At 38.9% G+C, this 9,869-nt stretch overlaps 1 long non-coding RNA gene across 8 annotated transcripts in view; it reads right to left on the bottom strand.

The window, feature by feature from the left end:
* Nucleotides 1–562: 562 nt before the first annotated feature.
* LOC101883493 (uncharacterized) overlaps nt 563–9,869 on the bottom strand; it is a 48,568-nt gene continuing 39,261 nt past the window's right edge. For 7 of the 8 annotated variants that reach the window (XR_012398488.1, XR_012398494.1, XR_012398495.1 and 4 more), the window contains one exon: nt 563–1,408. This is a non-coding gene — a long non-coding RNA (uncharacterized lncRNA). The remainder of the gene's footprint in view (nt 1,409–9,869) is intronic. The other variant, XR_012398493.1, reaches the window with a different exon arrangement.

Below are 9,869 nucleotides of genomic sequence, written 5' to 3'. Positions count from 1 at the left end.
ATTATTAGGAAATTTAATAAATAATTCATGTTAACTTCCAGCCGCAACCGTCTCTAATCTAGCAACAAGCAAGAGATGAAGGTCCCATAATGCAATTCATAACCTTAAATAAAGAGGGGAAAAGAGAATCACCAAATAGGGATTGCATGGCAACATCTCTACCTTTAAAGAACAAGCATGTAACGTCCTAAATACTCCTTTTGCAAACTGCCTGAAAGGACTCATGCAAATGCAAAACAGTTTTTTTTAGATGAGCAATTGCAAAATATGTTTTTTTTTTTCACTTTGAGAATTTGAAGGGTAATGGAAATGCAGCTATTGTTAGCTAATCATTTATTATTATTTAAAAAAATAAGTCTGCTAAATGACTAAATGTAAAAACATTAATAACACATCAATAACACAAATAACACATCATAATATTGTAGTTCTTGTTGTTGTTAAAATTATCCTTGATAATCATCATTTCCCCCTGCCTTAACTTCTTATGTTGAAAGTTAAAAATGACCCCCACACAGGAGCATTATTAAGAATGCAGAGCTGTGGATCATAATGATGTAAATTATCGCATGAAAATCTTTAATGTATGACAACAGAAAGATAATCACTTGCATGAAAGACAGTTCAGCTCTATTTAGATCTGATTCGCTTCTAAACGTCTCATTCAGGTGTCACCTGATCCAGCTGCTCGTTTTTCATAAGCCTTCGCCAAAGCTAGAAAAACCAGGTGTCCGTAGCTCAAAGTTCACTGAAATCTATTTTGTTGATTTAGGATGACAAGGAAGTAATATATCGGAAAAGAAGAGACAGTTTGGCAAGTTAGTTAACAGATCCTTCCAGGAAGAAATTCTTCTGAATATTTACCATTAAACTTCGTTTTGGAAGACGATCCAAGGTCTCTGTAACCATAAATTGAACGAGCATCCCGTTCTGCTCCCTGCAAATAGACAAACGTTAGTGCGCTTGAATTAACCTTTAAGGATTCCCATAACTTTGTCCGGAGTAAATCTGTCCGGTGACAAATTACTCCAGTTACGCTTTTAATGTGTAGTTTCCACTGTTGGCTGAAACCCAATCCGCTTCCCACAACACCCAAAACAGGACAATCACAATGTTGTCCAAACAGACTTTTCATCTGTCCAGGCTGAGCTGTTTTATTGGAGGCCTGAATCACAGCCTTTTCTGGAAACTGTCGGGGCGCCGGCAAATGTGCATGCAATTTCCAGTCTTCACGTGACGTTTGAGACAGGACGACCGCAGGAGAGCACGGCAGGATCCGGCAGCAGCTGCCAAGCCGTGGGGACAAATTTGAACTCTGCAAACACAGTCATGTCAGCGGCAGCCCGGCTCAGCTACACTCGCCCTGGAATGACACCCATTCACATATTTAGCCAACGTCTGACTCACCCTGAAACACAGAAGAGGAAGCACTGACGAAACAAGAGACTGCGACCATCTTTAACATTTCCAGACAATCTAAAATAGGTATAGCTTGTACCAGACTGATTGCATCCAAACGGTGAATTAAGAGAAGGTAGCACTTTGCAGGCTGCTTTCAGTCTTGAGTCGCTACAATAACATGATATACAGTATTTATGAGGCAACGAAAATGGCCAAACCTTATAAATATGTAATGATCTTGTTTACTGGATGGCTGTTGAATTGGGAATGGGATTTTGTGTCTCATGAAAGCAGAAAGTAGATAATGTACATGGCCAACCATTTGGAGGTTTCACTTGGGTCAATTACATAACACATTTTTAGGTCCTACTGTATAAATACATTAAAAGCAAACTAAATTTACACTGTCACTAAAGGTTTTGACGGTTTTACAGGTCCAATTACAACTCTATAAATTGATCCTAATATTGTATTTATTCATTCATTTTCTTTTCAGCTTAGTCCCTATATTAATCAGGGGTCCCCACAGCGGAATAAACCGCCAACTTATCCAGCACATGTTTTTACGCAGCAGATGCCCTTCCAGCTGTAACCCATCACTGGAAAACATCCAAACACACTCATTCACACACATACACTATGGAAAATCTATCCTTCCCAATTCACCTCATGTTTTTGGACTTAACCAGAGCACCCGGAGGAAACCCACGTGAACACGGGGAGAACACGCAAACTCCACACAGAAATGCCAACTGACCCAGCCAGGGCTCGAACCAGTGACCTTCTTACTGTGAGGCGATTGTGCTACACACTGCGCCACCCTGCTGCCCTCCTAATATTATATGGTTAGTTTTAATCATATCTGAAAGGGTCATGATTAATGAGCTCTGCTCTGATGCAGAATGCATCACAGTAAGAGTTAAATGAAAAAACACAATGTATACAGTAGTGTGAAAAAGTGTTGCCCCCCTTACTAATTTCCTGTTTTTTTGTATGGCTATCACATTTTAATGTTTCGTCAAAGAAACTTAAATACTTGTCAAAGATGACAAAAGTAAACACATCATGCAGTTTTTAAGCAAAGATTATTATAGGAAACCAAAATATAAAACTATCCTGAAACCATAGTCTTGTGTGGGAAATGTGTTTAAAATTGTTTACCAAAATATCCTGAATAAGAACGCCAGGCCATCTGTTATGCCCCATTCACACGGGGCTTCAGCTTCAACGCTTGACTGAAGGTGTGGTTAAAGTTGGGGCTGAAGCGATCGTCATAGCAGCGTCAGCCAATGAAATTCAGTCAGCAAAAGGCTCCTGTCTAGCTGGTGTATTTGCATACAGCGATCTGATTGGCTGACGCTTCCGTCAGCGCTAGAAAAGTTGAGCTAGTCCCAACTTCTGCAGCGAGCAACGCCTCTTAAGCGGCGCCAACGGATCCACAATGCAGGCAACGCCTGACATCACCCATTCAAAGTGAATGGGAAGTGTTGACGGTGATGCCCTGTGTGAGTGGGGCGTCAGTGACCTCAAGCTGAAATGAAGCAGGGCAATGGTCCAAAACACTCCAACAAGTCCACTTATAAATGGCTGAAAAAAATTAAGACTTGGAGTGGCCTAGTCAAAGTCCTGACCTGAATCCAATTGAAATGCTGTGGCATGACCTTAAAATGCAATTTATTCTCAAAAACCCTCCAATGTGGCTGAATTACAACAATTCTGAAAATTTAGTGAGCCAAAATGCCTCTACTACAGCATTGCAATAGATTCATTGCAAGTTATAAAAAATGCTAGATTACAGTTCTTGCTGCTAAAACAACCAATTATTAGATTTAGGGACAAATACATTTTCACACAGGACTATTTAATTTTGTATTTTGTTTTCCTTTAATAATAAAAGCCTTCATTTCAAAACTGCAAGACAGGTTTACATGTGTTATCTTTTATTCATACATTCATTTTTTCGGCTTAGTCCCTTTATTTATCAGGGGTTGCCACAGCGGAATAAACCGCAAACTTATTTAGCATATGATTTACGCAACAGATGCCCTTCCAGTCGCAACCCAACACTGTGAAACACCCATGCACACTCTTTCACACATACATTACAACCAATTTAGCTTATTTAATTCACCTATAGCACATGTCTTTGGATTGTGGGGGAAACAGGAGCTCCCGGAGAAAACCCACATATATATATATACATAATACTTCATACATAAAATATACATAAATAAGAAATTATAAGAAATATTGTTTTTCTTGGTCAATGAGTCTCTTAAAATAGTGCTTATTCAAGTTTATAATATGACATTTCCATATAGTCTTGATCTTTCGTCTCAAATAGCATAACTGTTTTAAAACCATATTTGTCACATTTAAATGGAGATTTTCTAGAGATTTTACTTTATCTCATAAAATGTCATTAACTCACAAGATAAACTGAGTAAGACAAGAGAAGCAAAGAACCACGTCATGTGCGCTTTCTCGTAAGTTAGCATGTTATGAGTAAATGTGGAAAGATGGAGTGTGAATTAAGGATACTAATATTCCCTGTGGTCTGTGGTGGGGGGGTGAGGCGGAGGAAAGCTCGGCGGAGCAATCCCGTTTGGCAGGTAGATGAACTGCAGATCATACGGGCCGGCAAGTGCTGATTAATGGGAGCGGGAAGGCGCTGGAAAGAAAACAACGCTATAAATCAACGTCGCGACGATGGTAATTGTAATTGAAATGAATTTGTCTGCCCGGAGCCAGGCATTGCAATTGATATTGACCAAAGCCCTGGTGGTCCATAGAAAATGAAATTGAGAAAATGTATTCAGAGTATCCACTGTAAGGTCTATACATCACTGCATGACCTAGTCGTCTCACTGTGGGCCAATAGGAAGAGAGAGAGAGCAAAGATCAGTGTGGGTGTCAGATGCTAATGAGCCCCCGGATGCTCAAACGTGGCTAATACTGCACATTTATGGGAAAAGAGCAGCGTTAAAATTAACTAAACGCACTGTAAATGCAAAATACCAATGCAAATATAGCTGCAATTTTGGAATCTTAGAATGAAACTGTGTGAAACAGCTGTATCATTAAAAAACAATGACTGCAGATGAATGTTATTGTAAATGTAACATGCATTATCCACACTTCACTAGTTTACTTATGGATGCCTTATTGTCTCTTCTGCCTTTAAACTAATCCTAATGAGTACTGTGAACTGTGAGTAAATCAAGCAATTTGAGCACAGTAAAAGCCAATAAATGAAGAGAACTCAAGCCAACTGAGTACTGTAAAACTCAAAAAGTTAAGGCAACTCAAATAGTTTTAGGAAACTGACTGCAACAGACCATTAGAGTAAAAAAAAAAAAAAAAACTAATCTATAAGAGTACTGTGAACTTGCTGTAATGATGTATTTAATTAACTCATTACCTTCAACACTGAGTTCAAAACTCTTTTCAAATGAGTAGAATTAACTTTCTGTACATTTTGAGTTAACTACACTCATTTGATTTGGTAAAGTTGACCGTTGGGTTTCACAGTACAACTTATATTTTTAGTTTAAGATATATTTAAGATATAGCATAAAGCTCTAATTCAGAATGATTACTTAAGTTTTCAGTGTCATAGATACTTCACTCTAATTTCCTGATTTAGTGATTAGAAGTTCTTATTGTTAAAACCAGCTGAAAATAAAGCTGCTTAATATGTTTGTGGGACATTTGATAGGCATTAAGCAATGTATTTTAAAGTTACAAAGAGATATGCATGTGAAATAAAGGTTTTTAATCCTGAGTTGAATGTATCGTCATGAGGTTATTGGAAAACAAGTTAAGTGTTTTCTCATGTAGCACTATCTTTATTTAGTGCTTAAGGTAGCTAACATTACTAGCAGTTAACGACCACAGACTAGACACAAAGCAAGCAGTTTTATTGTCTCCCTTTCTACAATTAATAAGTGCATAAGAAAACTTGCTAGCTAGCATTATTGAAGTAGTCACGACAATGAGTGTAAACTCATGGGGCACGCCGTCATCATTTGAATGTACTTTAGGTCATTCATCCAGAGGAGAACACAGACTTATATGTAGCTCTGGGATCATTCATATGCACACCTCAGGCTGAGTTAGATAAGCCACAACATTTCCTAGTGAGACAAAAGCAATCATTTTCCTCCCTTTAGTTATTTTTATATTTTACTTACTATGTTGGTGGAACTTTTATTTTGAAAACGAAAGGCATTAATTGTTTACTATGCACTACTGAGCAACGACTGCACAAGACATGTTCAAAGTCCCACCAAGACGCAAAAAACAGTATTTAAATAAGGTCAGTTTAATTGTATGTTTTGTGTTTAATGTAAAATTTTATGTGTATGCTTCGAAAACACATGAAGACTGCCGAATCGTGTCATCACTCAGCTGAATCTATCACTCAGCTAAACTGTCATTTGTTCATGCAGAGATTGATATTAATTCCTGGCTGTTTTCTTTAACATTGTAGCTTAAAAATACACCACATTACATCTTTATCTGCCTCGTTTTGTCAAAGTTTAACTATAATTTAGCCTTTATCCACAACAGATCTCGTGAGCAAAACTCTGAAAACTTCACATTACTTTGATGGGTTCATTATAGAGAGCTCACTCTCTAAAAAGTTTTTTTAACTGAACATATACTTTATTTGTTAAATTCGTTTTTTGGCAAATTAGGTATTATTATATTGCCCATGTTCAGCGTACATCATGCTGTGTGTTTATGTGTGTGTGAGAGAAAGCTGCAGGTCAGAGTGAAACTCATTAATGTTCATGACCAATCCAAATATGGTCAATTATAGATCTTCTAATTGTAGGGGTAGTTATTTTATCAATCTAGGCTCATTCTGATTACATACCCCTATATACATTTCAGGAGAGAGCAAAATATGTCCCAGGAGCTACGTTTTTTTTTTTTTTTTTTTGCAGTTTTTGTTTATCGCGAATCCACCAGAGGCCTCTGTTTATGCATTCTCAGATCTCAAATTTTTCTCGCGAGTGCCATTCGCACCTGCTGTTCTCACGGAATTCCACCAGAGGCCACTGTCAACTGACTGACTAACCAACCGATATCTCCCCACCCTCCCCCTTTCCTAAACCCAACCAATAGTGCTTTGAAAAGCACAGATTGATCCACCCACCACCTTCCCTAACCTCAACTGCAGTGTTTTAAATAGCAATTCAGAAAAAGAAAAGCCCCCTCATTTTTCCATGCACATTTTCATATTTTACGACATTCTCACCCTGTTATTTACTTGTTTATTTAATTTTTTAGCTTGTGTTTTTGTATTACCTGCTTTCTGAAACCGTTCTTCACCAATTAAACCCAGGCTCATTCTGAAAACGTAGTCCCATGGACGTTTCTGGAGACCGCGAAAATCGTCCCGGGAGGTACGTATTTTTGCAGTTTTTATTTTTACGAATCCACAAGAGGCTGCTGTGTGCACTTTTTCGCATCTCAAATGTCTCTCGCGAGTGCCGTTCACGCCCACCAGAGGCCTCTGTTTATGCATTCTCAGATCTCAAATTTTTCTCGCGAGTGCCATTCGCACCTGCTGTTCTCACGTAAACCCACCAGAGGCCGCTGTCAAACGACCGTCTGTCTGACTGGCTGAATGATTGACTGGGCGACCAGCCAATCAGCTGACCCATCCTTCTCCTTTCCTTAACCCAACCAATTTTATCGATTGACAAGGAAAAAGTTATATATAACTGAAAAGTTATATGCTTTGGTTCTTTCTGACTACTGGCTAAGCCAAAGTGATGCAAATGCTACGGGCAGGCTTTTAACGACTCTGCCTTTGCCTTTGGGTGATACTTTCAGGCCAAAGAAACCCCTTTTGTTCATTAATTTGTGTGGTCAGTAGCTGGGCAGGTTTCTAACACCTAAATGCCAATTATCATGCTGACTCCAATACTGAATTTGCAAGCTTTGTTTAGCCATCTCTCCTCCTCCTAAGAAGACATTATAGATAGGACATCTTTGTCTTAATTTAGACTTGTGATAAAACTTCCAGACTGCAGACCTCCAGTAGGTTATTCCTGCAGATACATGGACAGATGCATGAAGACACTGTATGACTGCAGATTAACCAACACGTCTTAATAAAAGCGTCTTAAATTCTGCTTGTTTCAAGTTTCCTGTACTGGGTTCTCTTCTCTTTCACTCATTTATTTTTTTACAGCACTATATACCTACTATATACAGTAGATATCAGAGAACAATTTAACTTACTGAACCAATGCGGTAAATGGCACCTTTAAGTTCTGCCTACAAAGAAAACATCATAATGTTTACTAGCAGAAAAATGGTCCATTCACTGTTGCTAACAATTCCAAGAAGTCCTGAAAACTGAAGAATCACGTATATAAGCTAACTCATGTTCACAATTAGTATACTAGCATACAGCTGTGTGGTTTCCTTCAGGAACCTTTGTACTCAAAACTTTGCTAGCTTCTTGTTGGTTTACTTCACCAGCACATCAGACTGGTAGACTGCAATTTGAACAGAGCCAGTGGCGACTCAGATCCCAGGTCTACGGAGAGACTCAGAGGAACATCTCGGCTGGAGGGGGCCCGTGCAGGAAAAACACAATGAAGGATCGGCTACAAGCTAATGGTACCACTTTACAACCCAACACAATCTGCACTGTATTCGGCTTTGCAATATTGCCCCTATTGTTTAGAGTGCATAATGCAGAAATGTTTGGTTTCCAACGTAAAACCTCGGACTAATAGTTCCGGGAGGTTTTCATGTGCACTTTCTGCACAGATATAGAAGAAATCTATATTTCATAAGTGTGCTGTATAGCTACAGCACCCAATTATCAGCAGATAAGACAGAGGGAAGCCCCGGAGCATCAAGCCAGATATTTAGACCAAGGGAAGCAGGCTTGCAGGGACCGAAACCCCAGGGGCACTACAGCCTCACCCAAGCCTTTCCCCCCTCTGTTTTCCCTTCCTTCCACTGCCTCCCTCCATCCTTACTTCACCTGCGGGGTTCAATTAGCAGAGACAGCAGCTCTCGCACCACAAGTCTGCAGATGGAAACAGGGTACGTCTAAGGCTCCATTTACAGTGAGTTACATAAAAAAAAACACAATTCAGAGTTTTGCTTATGTGTGACACAAATCAGACGTGTTCTATGGCTGTGTATGGGGGAAAAGCATGTGCGTTTGGATATTTCAAGATTTGTATGTGAAAATAAATCAAATATATTCCAATGTGACTGTTATGAGGACAGACAGGCTGTGTTTTTCTGTATGTCAGGTAAACTGTGATAATTTGGCACTTCTGGACTGTTTAATGACATCATATTCTCAGCAGGAAGTATGTGTGGAGGCAGTACATTAATATGTCAAAACTAATAATAATAATTAGTAATGAAAATAATGAAAAGCCTGCCAATAATCTACACCAGTCCTGAAAACTTTTTCACACACCAACATTTCTCTAAATGGTTGAGGACAAGACATAATAACTTCAGTATAAGTGCAGGCTATAATGAAGACCATTTTTCTCCTCCTCCACCTCAAAACATTGTCAAAATTTGGCTTTTTGATCACAGAGCTAGCATCAAGTATCCAGCATCTTGGCTAGGAGGCCTGATACTAGAATTGCATGGCTCCCAAGGTAATCAAAAATTGACTGTGGTATGAACATATTTTCATATAGGCTAATTCATTAATTTATTCATTCATTTTTTTTTCAGCTTAGTCCCTTAAGTAATCTGGGATCGCCACAGCAGAATGAACCGCCAACTTATCCAGCACATGTTTTACGCAGTGGATGCCCTTCCAGATGCAACCCATCACTGGGAAACACCCATAAACACTCATTCACACACATACACTACTAGCAATTTATCTTACCCAATTCGCCTGTACTACATGTCTTTGGACTTGTGGGGGAACACCCGGAGGAAACCCATGCAAAGACGGTGACAACATGCAAACTCCACACGGAAATGCCAACTGACCCGGCCGAGACTCGAACCAGCAACCTTCTCGCTGTGAGACGAGAGCACTACCCATTGCACCGCCGCATCACCCCAGGATAATTCATAGTTAATTATAACTTTTTTCTTAATTTTTGGTTTTGCCATTTTTTTCCTGTGGGTGTTTTAAATAATCTAACTCTTATAGCACATTTGAGAATGTCCTTTTTATAGGCTGGAGGTTTTCTCCCATACGTGCCCCTGGATAACAAAAGTCATATGTGTCAATTTTAGAAATTGAGATTTATACATCTGACAGCTGAACAAAGTGCAAAAAAATATATTACATGTTATAAGGAACAAACTGTAAAAACATTGGGTTCCACACAATTCCTTCATGTTGTCCCAACACAAAAAAAGAAGTTGTTAAGTGGACTGAACATAAAATAATTTAGTTGTCCTCCCCCCAAAAAACTTAAGAATTCTGTTGTTTCAACTTATTTTAAATA

The sequence above is a fragment of the Danio rerio genome, chromosome 23 (genome assembly GCF_049306965.1).
Source record: "Danio rerio strain Tuebingen ecotype United States chromosome 23, GRCz12tu, whole genome shotgun sequence".
In the NCBI taxonomy this organism is placed as follows: Eukaryota; Metazoa; Chordata; class Actinopteri; order Cypriniformes; family Danionidae; genus Danio; species Danio rerio.
The sequence above is the reverse complement of the archived record's forward strand: the minus strand, read 5'-3'. Positions and strand labels throughout refer to the sequence as shown.